Source organism: Macaca fascicularis, chromosome 16 (genome assembly GCF_037993035.2).
Source record: "Macaca fascicularis isolate 582-1 chromosome 16, T2T-MFA8v1.1".
In the NCBI taxonomy this organism is placed as follows: domain Eukaryota; kingdom Metazoa; phylum Chordata; class Mammalia; order Primates; family Cercopithecidae; genus Macaca; species Macaca fascicularis.
Window position 1 is genome coordinate 83,389,362 of NC_088390.1, and position 20,536 is coordinate 83,409,897.

The 20,536-nt window shown below is 49.6% G+C and overlaps 1 long non-coding RNA gene across 2 annotated transcripts; it reads right to left on the minus strand.

Annotated features, from left to right (window-relative positions):
• Window positions 1-560: 560 nt before the first annotated feature.
• On the minus strand, window positions 561-10,712 carry LOC123569554 (uncharacterized). 2 transcript variants are annotated; one of them, XR_006693357.3, is made up of 5 exons: window positions 10,399-10,712; window positions 5,854-6,038; window positions 5,554-5,717; window positions 3,515-3,646; window positions 561-1,012 (listed from the first exon to the last, which is right to left on the minus strand). It is a non-coding gene; the product is annotated as an uncharacterized lncRNA (long non-coding RNA). The 2 variants fall into 2 exon arrangements; XR_010582032.2 differs by lacking the exons at window positions 3,515-3,646; window positions 5,854-6,038; window positions 10,399-10,712 and having other exon boundaries at window positions 5,554-5,804.
• Between the last annotated feature and the right edge of the window lie 9,824 nt (window positions 10,713-20,536).

Genomic DNA, 20,536 nt, shown 5'->3' on the forward strand with positions numbered 1-20,536 from the left:
TCCGTTCAGCAAACATTCTCCCAGGAGCAGTGCTTGGTAAGGCACTAGGCCTGGAGAGTACAGTCTCCTGTCTAGTGGCTGAGTCCCGAGCCCCTGTGTCCAGGGCTGGGACCTGCTGGGGACTTAAGCCGGCTTCTTGAATCTGCTGGTGCCTGGTTTTCATCAGTTCTGGAGACTGCTCTGCCAGTATCTCCAATCTTCCTTTTCCCAATGACAGACCCCCCCCCATCTGCCGGTGCTGGGGATGGGTGTTTTTCTCTGTCCTTCCACAGAGGCCGCAGTCCTGAAGGGGCCTGGCTTTCCGCAGGGGTCTCGATTCTGCGTGTCCATCCCCAAGGCCACACCTCTCATCTCCATAGAGGAGTCAGAGTCCAAGCCCTGGACCCCAGGACCGGGAAGCCTTGGCCCGCGCAGGCCACACTCATGCGGCCACCATCTGGTTTTCAGCTCCTGGTTCACTCTGGCCCTTGGGCTTCCCCTCCTTGCAAGCTCATCTCTGCCTTAAGCTGGATGTGGTTGCTTGTGGTGGTTCCTTTCCTTTTCTTTGCATTTTCCTTTCCTTTCTCTTCTTTTCCTTTCTCTTCTTCTCCGCTTCTCTCCCCTCTGCTTTTCTTCTCTTCTCTTGACTGAGTCTCGTGCTCTGTCACCCAGGCTGGAGTGCAGTGGCGCGATCCTGGATCACTACAACCTCCACCTCCTGGGTTCAAGCAATTCTCCCGCCTCAGCCTCTCACGTAGCTGGAGTTACAGGCGCCCACCACTCCTGGCTATTTTTCTGTATTTTTAGTAGAGATAGGGTTTCGCCATGCTGGTCAGGCTGATCTCGCACTCCTGACCTCAAGTGATCTTGGCCTTGGCCTCCCAAAGTGCTAGGGTGACAGAGCCACCGCGCCCGGCCGGTTTCTTTTATTTTCTGGTGTTTCATAAAGAAAGGCTGCCCAGTCCCGTGCCTGACATAGGACGAAGTTGTCAACCTTCCCAGAGGTGCTTTCATGTAAAGAGTGACTTCTCTCCTGGGATATAATAAAGAACGTAGGCCATGGAGTCAGACAGCCCCGGGGTCAAACCCTGTTTTGGGCCCCCATCACTAGCTGTGACCCACAGAGTTTACCTCTCTGAAATTTTGTTCCATCACCTGGTTAAATACCACTGTGTTGGAAACAAATGGCCACAAATTTAGTGGCATAAAATAACACAATATATCTTACAGTCCTGAACATCAGAAGTCTGGAACGGCCCTCACTGGGCTAAAATCAATGTGTCAGCAGGGCTGCCTGCATCGCTCTTGGAGGCTGTAGCAGAATCAATTTTCTTCCTCTTCTGTTTTCTAGAGGCTGCCTGCACTCCCTGGTTCTTGATTCCTTCCTGCATCTTTAGAACCAGCAATGACCAGTCAAGTCCTTCCTGTATATCTCATCCCTCTGATGCTGACTCTCCTGCCTCCCTCTTTTTTTTTTTTTTTTTTTTTTTTTTGGAGAGAGGGTCTCATTCTGTTGCCCAGGTTGGAGTGCACTGGTGTGAGCACAGCTTACTGCAGCCTCAACTTCCTAGGCTCAAGTGATCCTCCCACCTTAGCCTCCCAGGTAGCTGGGACTACAGGTATGTGCCTCCATGCCCAGCTAATTGTTATATTTTTAGTAGAAATGGGGTTTTGTTGTGTTGCCCAGACTGGTCTCGAACTCCTGAGCTCAAGCGATCTGGCCACCTTGGCCTCCCAAAGTGCTGGGATTACAGGCATAAGCCACTGCACCAGGCCTTCAAATGTTAATCTCATCCAGAAACACTCTCAGAGAAACACCCAGAATGTTTGACCAGTACCTGAGTACCCCATGGCCCAGTCAAGCTGACAGATAAAATTACTCACCATGACCTCCTTTCAGGGAAGGAGTAAATCTCATCACATACACAAAGGTGCTGGGGTCAGCTCCCATGAGCTGCCAGAGATGGTTGTTAGATTTTCAGGAATTTTGCAAGCCAGTTGTTAAATTGTTAGTATCTCCAGACTGGCCAGGGTGGGAGTATTACACCATGGAAACTAGCAAGCACTAGAAATCAGGACTTGTTATTTCTTATTTGCATTTTTCCTTGTTCTAGATTTTGTATATAAAGATCATTGTGATCCCTTATACACAGCTTTCCTTGGGGCATACACACACACACACACACACACACACACACACACCCCTATATATATACACACACCTATATCTATCTATATATATATATACCTATATCTATATACCTATATATCTATATATATACCTATATCTATCTATCTATCTATCTATCTATCTATCTATCTATCTATCCATATATTTTTTTGAGACCGAGTCTTACTCTTTTGCCCAGGCTGGAGTGCAGTGGTGTGATCTTGGCTCACTGCAGCCTCCGCCTTCTGGGTTCAAGCGATTCTCTTGCCTCAGCCTCCCTAGTAGCTGGGATTACAGGCACCTGCCACCACACCCGCTAATTTTTGTATTTTTAGTAGAGACGGGGTTTCAGCATGTTGGCCAGGCTGGTCTCCAACTCCTGACCTCAAGTGATCCGCCCATCTCGGCCTCCCAAAGTGCTGACTTTGGGGTATAATTTATCACCATTCTTCCCGAGATTAGTTAAGTAATGTGCATCAAAGCCTTAAAAACACATGTCCTATGATCAGGTAATTTCACCTTTAGAAATGTCAGTGAGGGGCCGGGCGTGGTGGCTCAAACCTGTAATCCCAGCACTTTGGGAGGCCGAGGCAGGCGGATCTCGAAGTCAGGAGATCGAGACCATCCTGGCTAACACGGTGAAACCCCGTCTCTACTAAAAAAATACAAAAAACCAGCCAGGCAAGGTGGCGGGCGCCTGTAGTCCCAGCTACTCGGGAGGCTGAGGCAGGAGAATGGCGTAAACCTGGGAGGCGGAGCTTGCAATGAGCTGAGATCTGGCCACTGCACTCCAGCCTGGGCGACGGAGCAAGACTCTGTCTTAAAAAAAAAAAAAAAAAAAGAAATGTCACCGAGGTAAGTGAATGAGGGTATGGGTAGATATTTATGCAAAAGCCTGTTCATCAGATTTGTTTAGAATAATGAAAAGTGGGGAATGGCCCAGTAGTGAGGAGCTGGTAAGTGAAGGGACCTGTACGCCCCTACAGTCGAATATTACAGAACCATGAATAATGAATTGGTAGGCCAGGTGCAGTGGCCTGTAATCCCAGCACTTTGGGAGATCGAGGTGGGAGGATCACTTGAGCTCAGGAGTTCGAGACCAGCTTGGGCAACATGGCGAAACCCCATCTCTACAAACAAAATTACAAAAATTAGGCAGGTGTGGTGGTGCTGCGCCTGTAGTCCCAGGTACTTAGGAGGCTGAGGTGGGAAGATCACTTGAGCCTGGGAGGTTGAGGCTGCAGTGAGCCGAGATCGCGCCCCTGCACTCCAGCCTGGGTAACAGAGCGAGACCCCGTCTCAAAAGAAAAAAAGAAGAAGAAAGAAATGTTGGATGATTGTTTTGTTTCTGGAGAGCGAGCTTACCAGTTCACCACTGACCACACATGTCAGGTGCCTTGGCTGGTGGTAATGATAATTCTCTTCTCTTCCCCACTTTGCCGAAGACAGAAGTCTTCATTATCCAGTGAAAGAGCTTCCCAAAGGTGAAGTGCCACCCTGGTGGAAGGTATTTTTGTCTGGTGTGGCCCATGGCTCCTCTAGGCCCTCCTTTCCCTCAGCCCTGCCCCACGCTCTGGAAGCCCCGCCTCAGTCCAGAGTCTCCTGCACCCCAGCCCGGGGCCAGGCGAGCTGGTTGAAGCCAGCACAGGCAGCTCCTCTGAGCCTGCTCATCGAGGATTTGACAGTCAACGTGTGACTTGCGGTCTGAGAGTGGCCCTGCCTCCCCTTGCCACTACTTAAGAAAATAATTCATAATAATTAATGAATAAACTGGGTTTATTGAGAGCCATTTACCACAAAAGGCCTCAGGGTACACTGCACTCAAGCATAATTAAAAGTGGCATCTTTTAAACGTCAATTTGAAATGGAACACTGGCTTGGTTGCCCAGTACAGTCTGGGCCTCTCTCTGATTCCACCTTTGCAGATGGAGCCTGAGATGATGGGAGGAGGAGAGGAGGTTGGTCCTGAGGGTGAGGGTACAGCCAGAAACCGTGGGGAGGACCTGGAGGAGTGTGGTCCCAAAAATCAGAGTGGGTCTTCAGTCTGAGAGGGCTGGTGCAGCCATGGCCACCAGCAGGGAGGGAACAGGATGGCCTGGAAGCAGGTGACCGTTTGCTACAGAGGGAGAGGATGAAATCCCTGGTGCCAAACTCAGGCCACTTGGCCCCTGCATGCCAGCTGAGTCTAAAGGGAACAGGTTTCCCCAATTAGGCCCAGTGCCCTGTGCTCCTTCCCTGGCCAGGGCAGGTGATTCATTCATTCATTCATTCATTCATCAAGAGTTTATTGAGAACCTGCTGCCTGCAAGCACCACTCTGGAGCTACAGCTGTGCACCAAAGAGGGCGCCCGCTCTTGGGGAGCTTATAATGCAGTTGGCAGAAGACAGACAATAAACAAATATTTAATACATGTCATAGAGAAACTCACAGCAAGAGGGCGAGGGAGTGTGGAAGGTGGGAAGGTAGTCCTGGGTTTCTAGGGAGATCTCAAGGACATGACATTTGGGCAGGAAGTGAGGGAGTGAGCTAAAGGGACGAGGTACCTGTTCCAGGTAGCAGGAACAGCCTGTGCAAAGGCCCTGAGGCAGGTGCAAGATGGAGGAAAGAGGCTAGCGTGGGTGGAGCAGAGCAGGGAGGGTAGAGTGAGGATCAGACCCATTCTCTGTAAGAGTTGCTGAACTCCAGCCCTGTGGGTGGCCCTGGACCTGACCCTTGAGATATAGTGGTAAACATAGCCATCCTCATCCTCAAAAAGCTCAGCATCTATAGGGAGGGCCCCACCATGGAGAGGCGCTTAGATGGGTGGTGGTGAGGTATGCGGCTCCTGGGGGCTTCTGATTGGCCAGGTGGGAGCACTGACCTGAAAAGCCTGGCCAGGCGTGGTGGCTCACGCCTATAATCCTAGCACTTTGGGAGGCCGAGGCGGGTGGATCACCTAAGGTCAGGAGGTTGAGACCAGCCTGACCAACACGGAGAAACCCTGTCTCTACTGAAAATACAAAATTTGCCGGCTTGGTGGCACAAGCCTGTAATCCCAGCTACTTGAGAGGCTGAGGCAGGAGAATCACTTGACCCAGGAGGCAGAGGTTGCAGTGAGCCGAAATTACGCCATTGCACTCCAGCCTGGGCAATAAGAGCAAAACTCCATCTCAAAAACAAACAAACAAACAAAAGCCTGGGCATCCCGACTTACACAAGGGATAAGCCTGGAGAGCCCTCCCTCCACATCTCTTACCTCTCAGGAGCCCCCAGGGTGGGCCTGGGAAGCAGCCTCACCTTAGAAGCTGTATCCCACTCACTTCCCATCTCTTTCCCACCGGCTTCTCTCCCTGCTGCCCTGGCTGTGGAGACCCCCTTAGAAACCACTGCTGCCCCCAACCCACAACATGAGTCTGGGACTCACCATTGACTCCGGATAATGATTGGGTCCTTCCCTCCTCCTGGGGGAAATATGCGCGGGCCCCTCGCGGAGGCGAGCTGTCTTCAGCCTCGAGCACGTGGACCGTCTGCAGGTGCGCTGCTCCATGTCCCTTGCTGGGAAACCCTATTCACTGGCTCTTGATCTTTCTGTAAAATCAGGGGACACTTATCCCTTGGTATCCCAAATAAGGCTAACGAAAGCTCCACGAGGGTGACATGGTGGAACCCCAATTCCTGCCAGGATCGAGAGAGGTAGTAATCAGGATTAGAAGGGTGTCCACACCTGCAAGAACAATCTCCCGGCTGTCCCTGAGAGTCCAGGCTGTGGGCTGCAGACCAAACCTTTCTGCTGCTTCTCATCAGTCAGCCTGTTCCAGGGCCCAGAACAGATGCCATGTTTGAGGAATCCCACTTTCGGGCAAGGCTGGATGCAGGGCAGGGAACACCTGGATGTGAGGTGGCCTGGCACTGGATAGGAATACAGGAAAAGCAAAGACCAGGCATGGTGGCTCACGCCTGTAATCCCAACACTTGGGAGGCCAAGGCGGGTGGATCACCTGAGGTCAGGAGTTTGAAACCAGCTGGTCAACATGGTGAAATCCCATCTGTACTGAAAACAAACAAATATTAGCCAGGCGTGGTGGCACAGGCCTGTAGTCTCAACTACTTGGGAGGCTGAGGCAGGAGAATCACTTGAACCCGGGAGGCAGAAGTTGCAGTGAGCCAAGATTGTACCACTGCACTCCAGCCTGGGCAACAGAGCGAGACTCCTTCTCAAAAAAAATAAAAAATAAAAAATAAAAAAAGAATACAGGAAAAGCAAAGCCTCTTTGACCAGGTTCCTGCCTCTTGGTATCCTGCAATTTCCCTGATGAAAGAAACAAAGCCCAGGAAGTAGTGGTGTCAGCCCTAATTTCAGAAGCTTTCAAACTGCTGTCTTGGCTGTTGGGCTTGTAGGGGTGAAGCTTCTCTGAAAATCAGTTGACCAAAGGCAGATTAATTAATAGGAGAAACGGCGTTCACAATTTGTTGTAATGTGCACAGCACGGGGGAATTGTAGAATGATCACCCGGTAACTTGGTGGCTTACAGATACTTATATACCTTTTTTTTTTCTTCAATTTTGAGACGAGTTTCACTCTTGTCCCCCAGGCTGGAGTGCAATGGTGCGATCTCGGCTCACTGCAACCTCCGCCTCCTGGGTTCAAGCGATTCTCCTGCCTCAGCCTCCCAAGTAGCTGGGATTACAGGCACCTGCCACCACGCCCGGCTAATTTTTTTGTATTTTTAGTAGAGACGGGGTTTTGCCATGCTGGCCAGGCTGGTCTCGAACTCCTGACCTCAGGTGATCCGCCCGCCTCGGCCTCCCAAAGTGCCGGGATTATAGGCGTGAGCTACCGCATCCAGCACAGATACTTACGGACTTTTCGTCATAGGGGAAAGGAAGGTGGGAAAATGGGGATGATTTCAAGAGGGATGTTTTAAGAGGGTAAATGATTTTCAGGGGGATTCTGTGGGCTTGGAGAACATATAATGGCCTGGGTCAGAGTCTGTTGGGCCCACAGAGCAGTGTGACAAGTCTGCTTAGGTGTGTTGACAGACTGCAGTCTTTCTTCCTGCAATATGAGTTAGTAATGAAAACTCGGGGAAGTGGCTGGGCGTGGTGGCTCACCCTTATAATCCCAGTACTTTGGGAGGCCAAGGCAGGCAGATCATTTGAGGTCAGGTGTTTGAGACCAACCTGACCAACATGGTGAAACCCTGTCTCTACTAAAAATACAAAAATTAGCCAGGTGTGGTGGTGGGTGCCTGTAGGCCCAGCTACTTGGGAGGCTGAGGCAGGAGAATTGCTTGAACCTGGGAGGCGGAGGTTGCAGTGGCTGAGATGGCGTCACTGCACTTCAGCCTGGGCAACAGAGTGAGACTCTGTCTCGAAAACAGCAACAACAACAACAACAACAAAAAAAAAACACCTCAGGGAAGGCAGTTGCATCCTTCTTTAGCAGGTCTGGTATCTGGGTAGATAAGGAAACTTCACAGAACAGCTTCATCCTGTGCTCTGAGAGAGACAGAGGACTGCAGAGGCGGTCAGGGAGACCTTGAGGCCACCTCATGTCAAAGCACCATGTTTTGGGGTATCAGTTTCTGGGTCCTGAAAAGGTCTTTGTTTCCCCCCACCCATGTATCCATCCATCCATTAAAAAGTAATTACTGCATGCATATCCTGAGCCAAATACTGTGTTTAAGCTCCCAGGACATAGCTCTTTGTCCCCTCTGCCCCTCGAGAGGGATGGCTCACTTGAAAGTTTAATGCTACAGTGGAATTATAATTATGAAAAACCACACACTGCAATTCGGGTTTAGGATGAAAGTATTAATTTCCTGGTTTTAATTATTCAATGGAAATTAATGAAAATTCAAGAGGAATCTCCAAGGAGCTTCTCTAACTAGCAGAGGTGGGGTGGATCGAGGAGAGGAGAGTAGAGTGGAAGAGAGTGGGGCAAGCCAGAGGCTGAGGACCCTGCACCTCTGCCCAACGCTGCTCATCTGGGAGCTTTCCCAGGGCGAAGGGGCGAGCCTGCTGCAGGAACCAAGCCTCAAACCAAGACTCAGGGTTTGCTCATTCATTTGGGAGACTGGGGCTGGGGTATGTGTTGAGTTCCATCCCTGCCAGGATGATGCCAGACAGTGGAGAGATGAAGACCAGCCCTGCCCTCAGAGAGTTCCTGGGTCATTGCAGGGAGACAGACCACACCTGTAGGCTCTGAGCTAAGCCCTGGAGTTCTGGAAATGCCAAGCCAGGCTGCTGGGATGAGGTGGGAGGTGAGGACAGGAAAGGCTCCCCTGAGAAGATGACTGGCAGAGTTCTGAGGGTCTCTCCCTCCTGGGTGAACTGAGAAGCCGCCCTCTGAACAGAGGCAAGGCAATATTTTAAAGTACTGGTGACCATGATGTGTCATTTGTCCTCACTTTAAAAGAATCCAAATTCAGAGGGCGCTCGCTCTCTCTCTCTCTCTCTCTCTCTCTCTCTCTCTCATCCACCCCTAAGGGCTAGGAGGGTGGAAGATAAAATTCTGAGGGTGGGACGGCTCTGAGCCTTGGAGAATGGGAGATAGTTTCACTAAATGTCACTTCCCCAGAAAGGAAGAGGATTGGAGCTTTGAGGGCAGATGATTGGGAGGATGGGGGAACCTGTGTCCCAGTTCTAGCAGTCTCCCTACAAGGTGACAGGTCCTGAAAAGGGATGGCTGAAAAGGCCGTGATGATCCCAGGAGCTCTGGCCTCAGAAGCCCTGGCAAGGGGTCCCCACACCCAAGCTCAGTGCCAAGGAGGAAGCTTTGGATGGAATGCAATTGATTCCTGCCTCATGGCCAGTTTTGCATCTATTTGTAAATTCATTTCCTGACTGTCTACTGAGGTATGCTCTTTGAATTCTCCTTTGAACTTGGTTGTGGCACCTTGCAGGCTCCCTCATGAATTAATGAGTTAAATAAAATCATGGGCATTTGTTTGTTCTATCTGATGGAGCCATGATATTCCTTTATAAAAAGTATTCTCTAGCAATGCCTTATAGTCCTCGTAGTGAGAACTACTACAGGCCCCCACGCTAAGAGGAAGAACAGAGGCACAGACACTTGAAGTAGCTTGCCCAAGGTCACACAGCGAGGTGGGGTGGGGCCAGGATTTGGATGCAGCAATCTGGTTCAAAGTCCTTAAAGAGCACTTGAGTTCTGTTATCTGTCAGTCCCCCAAGTAACCCCACAAAATAGGTACTTTATTTTTAGAGACAGATCTCACTCCATTGCCCTGGCTAGAGTACAGTGGTCCGATAACAGCTCACTGCAGCCTCAACCAGGAGGTTGAGGAGCTCAAGTGGCCCTCCCACTTCAGCCTCCTCAGTAGCTGGGACTACAGGTGCACACTACGAGGCCCAACTAATCTTTTTACTTTTTGTAGAGTCGGGATCTTGCTCTGTTGCCCAGGCTGATCTCGAACTCCTGACCTCAAGCAACCCTCCTGCCTCAGCCTCCCAAAGTGCTGGGACTACAGGCATGAGCCACTCCGCCAGGCAAAATAGGTACATTATTTATGCTCAAGAACAGCAGCACAGAGGTCAAGTAATTCATCCTCTCTCTCACGGTAAGTGGTTGTTTCTATAGTAGGATCACTGTACACTGTGTGGTGGATTTGATATCTGCACTGAGGGAAAGCGCTGATAGAATATTAACAAAAATCGTGACTAGCATCTATTGAGCACTTTCTCTTTTTTTTTAGTTTTGCTGGTTGCCCAGGCTGGAGTGCAATGGTGCCATCTCGGCTCACTGCCACCTCCGCCTCCCAGGTTCAAGCGATTCTTCTGCCTCAGCCTCCTGAGTAACTGGGACTACAGGCGTGCGCCACCACGCCCGGCTAATGTTTTGTATTTTTGGTAGAGACAAGAGTTCACCATGTTGGCCAGGCTGGTCTCGAACTCCTGACCTCAGGCGATCCTCCCGCCTTGGCCTCCTAAAGTGTTGGGATTACAGGCGTGAGCCACCGCGCCTGGCCCCTACTGAGCACTTCCTAAGTTCCAGATACTGCGGGCAAGTCTATACCCAGATCATCTCATTTACTCCTAAGTCCCTACAAGGTAGGTAATTTCATTGGCCTATGTTACAGATAGAAAGACTTTGAGGCACCCATGAGCGGCTTGAGGTTTTCTTTCTCTCTGGGTGTATCTGAAGCTGAGCTCTGCCGGCGGACGTGGCCCGTAGCCGTCTGCCCTAAGAACTGGCCTGGACTCCCCAGACACCACCCTTCCCCTCCCGAGGCCCCCCAGCCGCACTTACACCCTGAAGGCGGATCCCTTGACTCCCGAGAGGCTGGCGGTGGAGTGCGCGGCAGGACCGCAGCGCTGATCTCTCCAGCTGGGCTGGGCTTTGGGGACCTCGGCCTTGAAAATCTGCTAATTACCGGTGGGGGCGGAGCCGCGTCTCCAGGGTCTCGGGGAGGGCGTCGGGGGTCAGGGATTGCAGGTGCCCGCAGCCGGCCTCGGTGGTTTACCAGGCACCCGTCACGCTAATTGAAATGTGCCAAATAGCTCCCCGGCGCGGGTTCGAGCCGAGCAGCGGGCCCCGGGTCACCTGCGGTGTTGATGAGGTATGAAAGAGGCAAAAGCGCCGGAGCGGCAGCTTCATTTGCAAGGGAAATGACTTGACGAGGCCCTTCATTTGCAGTCTTTCCGCCCAGAGGTTCTGATTAGCTGCGGAGGAAAAACCCTCCTGTTGTATGCATAAGGAGCTCTGCCTGGAGACCCTCGGCTGCTCACCCGCCCCGGCTCTGCCTTCTCCTCCTCCCACGTCGGGAAGGAGAGGGGTCCCCAGAGGGCAGGATCCGAGGCTGAAGCCCAAGACCAAACCTTGGTGATGAAAACGAAATTTCTTGAAGCAAGGCTGCCATAAAGTGGAGTGAGACTCATCGGTGAGGAGGGGGACTGTGCGATCTCCATCCGGGGTCTTCAGGGCAACTGCATGAGCTCAGCCTGCTGAGAGCCTGGCAGGCAGCGGGAGCTCCCCTGGGGTTCCGGCCTCTACACCCAGCGGCTCTGTGCAGCAATTCCTGCCCGGAGAACCTAGTACCCCCTTCCAGCCCCTCCTGGTGCCACACCTCTGCACCAAGACCCCTCCCTACCTCCTTGGTCTCTGGCGCTGACTTCCTCTAGGAAAGGGGAGACAGTGGGCTAGATGCTTTTGCAAATATTTTCTCTACAATCTCCAATCTTTGTGACAATTACCCTTAAAAGTTAGATCTTACATCCATTTCCTTTCCTGTCACCCGCACCCCCTCCCCCTTCCCTGGACTCCCCGAATTTTTTTTTTTTTTTTTTTACCACCACCTCCCAACCCACATTCTTCGCAGCTGCATCTGCCAGGCTGCCGGCTCTGTGAGCCAGCTGTAAATGTGATTAATGCTGAAGGAAGCGCTGCTGGCTGCAAGGACGCATCCCTGGCTGGGGCACAGCGCTGGGTCAAGTGGCCAGCTGGGGCCAGGCAGGTGAAGGATTAATCCAGAATCTTGACCAACAATCAGGTGGCTGTTTTTCCCAGACAATGGTTCTGAAGGGGGCAGTGCCCAAGGTTCACCCTTGAAAACTCCCAAGGGTCGTAACCCAGTGGCATTGGGAGCACCTTGGCTAGGGGCCTCTTGAGCCTGAACCCAGGTTTTGGGGCCTGGTTGCCCCTTAGGGTTATTAGATATGAGTTCTACATTTATTTTCCAAGAATTAATACGTCAGTGTGTTTAATTCTTTGCCTTCTACTTTTAAACTTACTGTCTCGTAAAGCAACCTTTTTTGATTGCCTACTCCACCCTGATTCATTCTGATCACCTGCTCCACCCTGACTCCTTCTGATCACCTACTCCACCCTAACTCATTTAATCACTTGCTCCACCCTAACTCATTCAGATTACCTGCTCTGCCCTGACTCCTGCCAAAGCACTCACCCCATCATTCTCTTTAAATTAGCCAGTTGGAATTAGTTTAGCCTGTGCAGTCTAACCCTAGCCAATAGGGGAACCACACAGCAGCAGGGGCCACATGCGTCAGGGATAAGAGCCCCTTCCCCTCCCTTGTCCAAGGGTGCGCTTACCATTGCTCCATCTGTAAGGGCCACCCTTCTATGGAAGTAACTTGCCTTGCTGAGAATTAAAAAAGAAAATTTTATATTCGAGTGCTATTCCTTCTACAGCACTGAAACTTACACAGGGCCATGCCAGGGTGTGGCAGAGGTGGAAGTCCTGTCGCTGTCTATAGCTCACGCTGGCATGAGCACATTTCAGACCCAGTTAAAGTCTGGCTCTGTCGCTGACCAGCTGGGTGGTTTGGGCAAGTTCCTTCACCGTCGAGCCTCAGTTTTCTTATCAGAAGAATGGGGACGCAAGTCCCTATCTTTAAGGGTTATGGAGAATTGGAGTTGATGTATTTGACCATGGTAGTCCTTCAGTACACAGTGGCTGTCACTTCAAATACTCTTCATGATACCAATGGGCCTGAGGAGGTCCCCGAATGCCGGTGGGACCTCAACCCCAGCTCTTGACACCATTTCAAGAAGGAATTCAAGGATGAGTCAGAAAACAGTGAAAGTATGGAGATTTATTGCAAAACAGAAAGTGCACAAGAAAGGGGAGAGCAGCGTTCTCAAGAGAGGATGGCGCAGTGGGTTTGGGGTTTCATCTTTATGGGTTTCTTCAGCCAAGGGATGGGATGTTCATGAAAGTTCCTGGAAAAAGGTGGACATTTCTCAGAATTATGGTGCCACTCATTTTTACACCAAATACAGGTGGTCTTGGAACTGTCCTGGCGCTGGCAGGTGTGTGATTTAGGATGTTAATGAGCGTATAATGAGATCCTAGGAGGAACCCGGGTCAAATCCAGCACCATGGTGGGTCCACACACCCTGGTTTCCAGGGTTTTATCAGCCCATACCCTCTAGTCATGTGAAACTGTTACAGGAAAGTGGTCTCAGTCCAGACCCCAAGAGAGGGTTCTTGGATCTTGTGCAAGAAAGAATTCAGGGCGAGTCTGTAGAATAAAGTGAAAGCAAGTTTATTGCAAAAGTAAAGGAATAATAGAATGGCTACTCTATAGACGGGGCTGCTGGTTGCCCATTTTTATGGTTATTTCTTGATTATATGTTAAACAAGGGGTGGATTATTCATGTCTCCCCTTTTTAGACCATACAGGGTAACCTCCTGATGTTGCCATGGCGTTTGTAAACTGTCATGGTGCTGGTGGGAGTGTAGCAGGGAGGACAACCAGAGGTCACTCTCGTCGCCATCTTGGTTTTGGTTTGGACCAGCTTCTTTACTGCAACCTGTTTTATCAGCAAGGTCTTTATGACCTGTATCTTGTGCTGACCTCTTATCTCATCCTGTGACTAGCCCAGTGGGCCTCAGCCTGTTTTTACCCAGCCCCTATTCAAGATGGAGCTGCTCTGGTTCCAAGGCTTCTGACAAAACAGCGCCTGGAATTTTTTAATTATCCTGTGACCCACCCTGTATTTATTCCTGTCTCATTCGGGTGGTGTTACCGGCAGCCCAGGGGAGGGAATGCAGGAAGAGCTCTGCCTTAGGCTCAGCTTGAAGAAGTCTCAGCTCCCTCCGTCTCCTACAGCTGTCAGAGCAAGAGGTGGCCCCAGGCGAGGCTCTAGCTGAGGCCCATTAATGGCATGGAAGACGGGAAGGGGCAGGATGCAGCCCCATACCTGTCCCAGGCTGGGTCAGATGATTCCCAAGGCTGCCTCTCTTGGGGGAGGCTCCTGGAGGAAGCCTGATGTGTGCAATTTTCCTGGAACACAAATGTGGCTGGGGATTTTGGAAGCAGCCCCACGGGTACATCTCCCCTGCTGCTTGGCAGGTACTTGGCTAATTTCACTTTGAGTGGGTGGGGGTTAGAATTCTGCCTCCACTTTTTACCTGCCATGTGATTTGGAGCAAGTTACTTAATTTTTATACATCTCAGTTTTAAATTGTAATATGGGGATAAAAACAATGAGAAATAAAAAAGACAAAGCATGTGAACTACAGAGCCTCACGTGTTACAAGCATCCATAAATGTCCAATTTTATTTGTGTTATGGAAGCCTCTATTTCATGGCAAGCCCCGATTCAATCTTGAGCCAAAGCTTCCGTTTCGAAGGCTGTGCATATGTGTATCTTCCAAGCTCCCCTCCGCCCCTGGCCTCAAAATGCAAATGTAATAGACTAAAAAGAATAAACCCACAACACCAAGACAGGGGTGGGGGGTCACCAATCCCTGGGAGACAGTGGATGGGAGGTGTTGCTTGCTACACAGGTAGAGAGTGCTGCAGCTCAGGATAGAACTGCAGAGAGAGGGGGCAGTGACCAGACAGAGCCCCCGAGACTCGGGGCTCAGAGGCAAGAGATTCTGTAGAGCAAAAGGTGCTTGCTGAGGACAGGGGAGTCATTGACAGTCTGTTTATGAAACAACTGCACACGTAGCAGTTCACCCTCTCCCACCCTCTGTGCATTTCACTCAATGACATCCTGGAAGGCTCCTCGCTAAAGAACTGCTGGGGAAAGCTAAGGCCTCTGAACCGCAAGGCTGCCAAATATGAGTGTGTCCCTGTGAAGATACTGATGCTCCAGAGAAAATCCCTACCCATCCCGCACGTAGGCCCCCACCCCAGCCTACACAGGAGGGGATGGGGAGGCCAATTTACTCCATAGCAGAGGAAACACCAGCCTACAACCCCGTCCTTCCCTCTTGCATGTGAATGAGCCATGAAGGATCCCCAGGCATTTGAAGAAGACCATCCATGCAAAGGAGAAAAAGCAGGAAAGCAACAAAAATGCTGGCCCAGAGGAAGCAGAAATAATTCACGGAACAGAAGATAGCATTTAACCCTCTAATGAATATACTCAGGGAGACTGCAGAATATATTCCATCCATTAGAGAGCTCAGTTTTCTTGGGATAAGAAAACCCCAGAGAACCATCAAAGAGCTCCTGAGATGAACAAATATGCTTGCTAAAATGAAAAGTTCAATAGAAGGACTGGAAAATACACAATCTCAAAATGCAAAAACTAAAGAAAACAGAGCTGAGGAACCTAGGAAAAAGAGGAGCAGGCTCTGTACAGAAAGGAGGGCAGACTAGGACCACATTGCCTACCAGTAACACTGGGTACTAGAAGGCAATGGGTGCAGGATGGCTGCATGTTAGAAGGGAAAATTATTTTCAACCTGGAATTATGTGTCTAGCTACATTATCTATCAAAAACCTCATGGCAGAATAAAGACATTTCAAACATATAAGGATACAGATTATCTTCAACACACCCACTTAAACATTTTTTCCTCAGCTTTATCAAAGTACCATTGATAAATAGAAATTGTGTATATTTAAGGTATACAACGTGATGATTTGGTATACATATACGAACACAGCCTTTCTTTAAAAGTTGCTTGATAATGTTCTCCAGAGAAATCAGGAAGTAAACGAAGAAAGAGGAAGATCCAGGAAACTGAATCCAACCTAGAAGAGAGTCAAGGGAAGTTCTAAGGTTTGATCTCAGGCCTAGACAGGGTGACCAACTCATCCCAGTTGGCTGGGACTTTTTAGTTTCAGTACTGAAAGTCTTGTCTCCTGGGGAATCTTGCAGTCCTGGGCAAACCGAGGTGATGGGTGACTCTAATGATGGTAGCAGCTGCTCCAGATGGCCTGGTGCTGCCGTCACACCAGCTGCAGCAGGGAGGCATGGCTGGGGCTGCACGCTCTACGGAGCAGGCAGGAGTCCTGCCCTCCTGGTGGGGCTGCAGCCACCCAAATTGTGGTTGCAGATCTGAGCTTCCTTGTGCTCTTGGGGGGCCAGGAGCAGGAAAGAGCCCTGCCCTCCCGGGTGCCACTGCAGCTACCCAAACTGTGGCAGCAGACTCAGGCATCCCTGTACTCTTGGGGTCCCAGGAAGGCACCCCTACCCTCGCAGGCTCAGAAGTGCCTGCCCACACTGTCTGGCTTGTTTCTGCTGTTGGTGCCTGCTCCCATCTTGGAACAAAGCCACGTGGAACTGTAAGTCCATTAAACCTCTTTCTTTTGTAAATTGCCCAGTCTTGGGTATGTCTTTATCAGCATGAGAACAGACTAATACAGACACCTAGGTCATTAAGGAGGGGTTTATCCTGCACAGCATGAGATCAGAAAGCCCACATACCCAGTGTCCAAAGTGTGGATGCAAACACTTTTCCCTGACCAAGTTTCCACCAAGAATTAGAATGCCAAACAAAATCGTCCTCTCCTTATGGAAATTAAATTCCCAAAGCAACAAGTTCCAAACACCTATGTTCCTTCTTTAGCCATTAGAGCCCAAGCTGCCTTTCACTAGAACAAGATTTGGTTTGCGTGATCAACCAATTTCAAATGTCTCCAACGTAACCCTTCCCCGAATTTCTAGCGAGTCCCTGAGACAACCCCATTGATTTGTGCTCCTGCTTCATTTGGGACCTCTGAGGACTTCCCTCACTTTCTTCTGAGCTCACCTTTGTATGCCAAAGAGTGTTTAAAATGTTTTACCTGAAGCTTTAGGTGTGGTTGAGAGGGAGGGTTTTCAGGATAACTCATCATCCTGAAACAGCTGTTCCCCCTTCCCAAAATTTATCCTAAGAAAAGCAGCATCCCCACATGGGCCTTGCCAGCCATAGCACCTGTAGGAAGGGGCCAGAAAGTAAGCATAGAAGACAGAAAACATTTGTGGTTTCAGCTTTGCTAGGATGCAAATACGTCCTGCCAGTTGTCTGGAGTCCATAGATTGTGTGACCTTGAACACAAGCAGGAGAATCCTCTTGGGAAGAGGCTGAGGCTTCTCCTGGGCTTCTTCCTCAAACTCTGCAGAACCTGGAACTTTGTTAGTCCTTTGCTACTGTCATTGGCTCTGCTCAGACTGGACCGACTGATTGATGCAGGGTACAGAGGCCTGGCCTTCTCACCCCAACCCAAGCAGTTCAGAAGGGTCATCTGATTTTTCAGAACGTCCGTAGGGTAGGCTGAGGCCTCTGTTGAGACTGCAGTGCCAGCTCAACTTCTCTTTTTGCTCAATTCTGCTTCTTTCCTTTCCCTTCCACAGCTATTGGTCCAAGAGCACTCCCTACAAGCCTCTTACATGCTAACCTCCATTTCAGACTCCTACACTCAAAGGAAGATGGGCAATGTGAAAATCAACCTGTGGAACAAGCTTGTCCAACCTGTGGCCCATGGGACACACGTAGCCCAGGATGGCCTTGAATGCAGCCCAACACAAATCTATAAACTTTCTTAAGACATGAGGTTTTTTTTAAAAAAACATACTTTTTAATAAATGAAATTTTAAAATAGAAACAGGGTCTCACTATGGTGCCCAGGCTGGTCTCGAACTCCAGGGATCAAGTGATCTTCCCTCCTCAGCCTCTCAAAGTGCTAGGATTACAGGCATGACCCACCACACCTGACATATTGTGAGATTATTTTGCAATTTTTTTTTTTTTTTTTTGAGATGGAGTCTCACTCTGTCACCCAGGCTAGAGTGCGGTGGCACAATCTTGGCTCACCTCAACCTCTGCCTCCCGGGTTCAAGCAATCCTCCTGCCTCAGCACCTGAGTAGCTGGGATTATAGGCGCCTGCCACCACGCCCGCTAATTTTTTGTATTTTTAGTAGAGACAGGGTTTCACCATGTTGGCCGGGCTGGTCTCAAACTCCTGACTTCAGGTGATCCACCCACCTCGCCCCCTAAAGTGCTGGGATTACAGGCCTGAGCCACTGCACCTGGCCTCAATTTTTTTTTTTTTTTTTTGTAGCTCATTAGCTATCATTAGTGTTAGTGTATTTTATGTGTGACCCAAGACAATTCTTCTTTTTTTTTTTTTTTTGAGACGGAGTCTCGCTCTGTCCCCCAGGCTGGAGTGCAGTGGCCGGATCTCAGCTCACTGCAAGCTCCACCTCCCGGGTTCACGCCATTCTCCTGCCTCAGCCTCCCGAGTAGCTGGGACTACAGGCGCCCGCCACCGCTCCCGGCTAATTTTTGTATTTTTTTTAGTAGAGACGGGGTTTCACGTGTTAGCCAGGATGGTCTCGATCTCCTGACCTCGTGATCCACCCACCTTGGCCTCCCAAAGTGCTGGGATTACAGGCTTGAGCCACCGCGCCCGGCCGACAATTCTTCTTCCACTGTGGCTCACGGAAGCCAAAAGATCGGACACCGCTGTTGTAGAAAAAATGAAGAGCTGGCCGTGGGAGGCCGAAAGAGTGAGGGTCGTGATCAACTCAGTATACCACTGGAGGCTACATGAGTAAATAGCAAACTGTTTCTCACAAATGCAGAATGTTGGCAAAACTGACAAACTGCATCTGCCACCCAGAAGGAACGCTGCGGGCAGTCACTCCGCAAGCGCAGTGTTTCTTGGGATTAGGTACATCTGAAGCCTGTTAGTCATAATATGAACCTGTGATCAATTAAGCAGCTGCTCAGTGGTTACCTCCTCCTCTCTGCTCTTTCTACCCAATAAATACGAAGGACTGTGGAAGCTCGGGGCTGCCTTTGCTTACGAGAAGCAGGGAGCTCTCCTCTTCTTCCCCTGGACCCTTCCTTTAAAACAGCTTCTTTTTTTGTTGTTGTTATCATTTCTACATTCGTCCCTTCGTTCGGTCTCAAGCAATAACAGTAGTAACTGCTCTAATGACGGTCTCAAGTAGTAACCGTGGCAGTCGGCCACAGCTGGCCAAGTTGGCCTGGGTGGCCTCTAGTTGCATCTCCAACCTGCTCCCTGGGGGCTGGCAGAGCAGCAGGCATGGCCAATGTAGCTTCCCTCGGCTGGGCCTTTCCCATGCCATGATTCATTCCCTCCTTTACTCCATTACCTCCTCCAAGGCAGGAGCCTGACATCACCAGCACCCAGTCTGGGAAAATGTGTCAATAAGTAGGTGTCGAATGAATTAATAATTGAATGATCTTCCTGACTACAGGCGAAGACCCCATGAGTAACATGGGAAGAAAAAGAAATAAAAAGTTAATATAAAAATAAAAATAAATATAATATAAAAATAAAAACAAATAAAAAGTTATTGTATCAGTTGGGCACAATGGCTCATGCCTGTAGTTCCAGCTATTTAGGAGGCTGGCATGGGAGGATTGCTTGAGCCTGAGAGGTCAAGGATGGAGTGAGCTATGATTGCACCATTGTACTCCAGCCCGGGCAACAGAGCAAGACCCTGTCTCTTAAAAAAAAAAAAAAAAAAAAAAAAAAAAGTCATTATATCAACAAATGGTTGGACAACTAATTGTGCATTAATATGCCAAAGGATGAGCCTAGGGCCATATCTTCTGCCATATACAAAAATAACTGATGCTGGATCATAGACCTACACGGAAAACCTAAAACTATGAAACTTTTAGAACAAAATGAGAAAATTTTAGTGGCCTTAGGTTAGGCAAAGATTACTTAGATAAGGTATAAAAAGCATAAACCATAAGAGAAAAAACTGGACTTCAATTTTTTTTTTTTTTTTTTTTTTTTTTTTTTTTTTTTGAGACAGAGTCTCACTCTGTTGCCAGGCTGGAGTGCAGTGGCATGATCTTGGCTCACTGCAACCTCCACCTCCTGGGTTCAAGTAATTCTTCTGCCTCAGCCTCCTGAGCAGCTGGGATTACAGGTACCCACCACCACACCTGGCTAATTTTTGTATTTTTAGTAAAGATGAGGTTTCACCATGTTGGCCAGGATGGTCTCAATCTCCTGACCTCGTGATCCACTCACCTTGGCCTCCCAAAGTGCTGGGATTACAGGAATAAGCCATCGTGCCCAGCTGAGTTTCTTATGAAGTTAAGCCTACATTTACCATCCAACCTAGCAGTCCCACCTGATATGGTTTGGATCTGTGTCCCCACCCAAATCTGTCAAACTGTAATCTCCTGTGTTGGAGGTGGTTGGATCATGGGGGTGGATTCTCATGAGTGGGTTAGCACCATCCCCCTGGGTGCCATTCTTGTGATAGTCAGTGAGTTCCCATGAGATCTGGTTTTTCAAAAGTGTGTGGCGCCTCCCCATTCTCTCTCTTGGTCCTGCTCCTGCCATGTAAGACGCCTGCTCCCCCCTGCCCTCCGTCGCCATGAAGAAAAGCTCCCTGAGGCCTCCCCAGAAGCAGATGACACCATGCTTCCTGTATAGCCTGTGAAACTGTGAGCCAATTAAACATCTTTTCTTTAGAAGTTACCCAGTCTCAAGTATTTCCTTATAGTAGCGCGAGAACTGACTAATACACCTCCCTTCATTATTTATCCATGAACAATGAAAACCTGTGTTCACATGGAGACCTGTAGGAAAATGTTTACAGCGGCTTTTGTTCATAATCACCCCAAAGCTGGAAACAACTCAAATGCCCATCAACTGATTGGGAGATTCGCGTCACAAGGTTGATTGGGGAGCATTCTTGGGGGTCCTG